The 1434-nt window shown below is 32.4% G+C and overlaps 1 protein-coding gene and 1 pseudogene across 4 annotated transcripts in view; one reads left to right on the forward strand and one right to left on the reverse strand.

Annotated features, from left to right (window-relative positions):
• USP34 (ubiquitin specific peptidase 34) overlaps positions 1-1434 on the reverse strand; it is a 286775-nt gene that overhangs the window by 203327 nt on the left and 82014 nt on the right. The window lies entirely within an intron of this gene.
• LOC119473670 lies at positions 630-723 on the forward strand (annotated as a pseudogene).

A 1434-nucleotide genomic window follows, 5' to 3' on the forward strand; every position in this document is an offset into this window, starting at 1 on the left:
AATATTTTTCTGCCTCTAAAATTACACATATCATAAATTATGAAAAGAGTATACTACAAAAGAGAATTACACATGTATCAGGAAATTTAACCTACATATATCTTATTTTACATAGTCTATCTGAAAAATGAAACTTAGCTTCTTGCTGAAAAGAAAAAAACCATCTTTCAAAGTACTTTCTTACTAAATAATTCTCTATATCTCTTTGTGTTACCAGTATCATCCCCATATACAAGGCACTGTATTCGTTTTTTAATAAACCATATTCATTTTTAACTAATCATCTCAGCACTTGTTCCTAAAAAATTTCAAATTACCCATGATTTCTTATGACTTCAATATCCATCTGAAGTAAACATATTTTACAGTCACACACTGATTACATTATTAAGAAGTATTTACTGGAATAAGCTCTTACTGTAACTATTAGAACTCAACTGAATTATAAGTTACATTTCCTTTTTTTCTACACAATATTCCAACATATTTATATATCAAAGATGAAGCCATTATAATAGTTTTATTTTCAAAAACATTAAGAATAAAAATCTTAACCAAACAAATCAAACAAAAAACTCTGATACTGAACCTTGACACAGGCAGCAGATATAAATTAAAAACGAATTTGGGTGCTCGCTTCAGCAGCACATATACTAAAATTGGAACGATACAGAAAAGATTAGCATGGACCCTTTAATATAATTAAAAAAAAAAAAAATTGGACAGGCACAGTGGCTCACACCTATAATCCAGCACTCTGGGAGACCAAAGCAGGTAGATCACTTGAGGTCAGGAGTTCAAGATCAGCCTGGTCAACACTGCCAAAATTCCATCTCTACGAAAACAATACAAAAATAAGCCGGGCATGGTGACACATGCCTGTAGTCCCAGAACACTGGGAGGCTGAGATGAGAGAATAGCTTGAATCCAGGAGGTGGAGGTTTCAGTGAGCCAAGATCCTGTCACTATACTTCTACCCGGAACAGAGCGAGACCTTGACTCAAAACAAATAAAAAAACCAAACAATTAAAAAAAAAATTGGGAATACAGAATGTAGGGAGTCACTCTAATAAAATAAAAGATATCAATAAAAATCCTAAAGTAAATATGTTAATGGTAAAATGTTAACAACTTTGCCTTCTGAAACTAGGAACAGGACAAGGAAGCCTTAATTCTACTTAAGCTGAAGGACCTAGATAGTACAATACGGTAAGAAACTAAATAAAAGGCAAAGAACTAGAAAGGAAGAATTAAAAATGATACTACTCTGACATAATGTAATTGTATAACTAGAAAACCCAAAATAGCTTTCAGATAAACACTGAAATTAAAGAGTTTAACAAAACTGCTGCTTAGAAAGTTAATATAAATATACATACACCTACACACACACACACACACACACACACACACACACACACACACACACAGTTC

The sequence above is a fragment of the Cebus imitator genome, unplaced genomic scaffold (assembly GCF_001604975.1).
Source record: "Cebus imitator isolate Cc_AM_T3 unplaced genomic scaffold, Cebus_imitator-1.0 Scaffold175, whole genome shotgun sequence".
NCBI classification, from domain to species: domain Eukaryota; kingdom Metazoa; phylum Chordata; class Mammalia; order Primates; family Cebidae; genus Cebus; species Cebus imitator.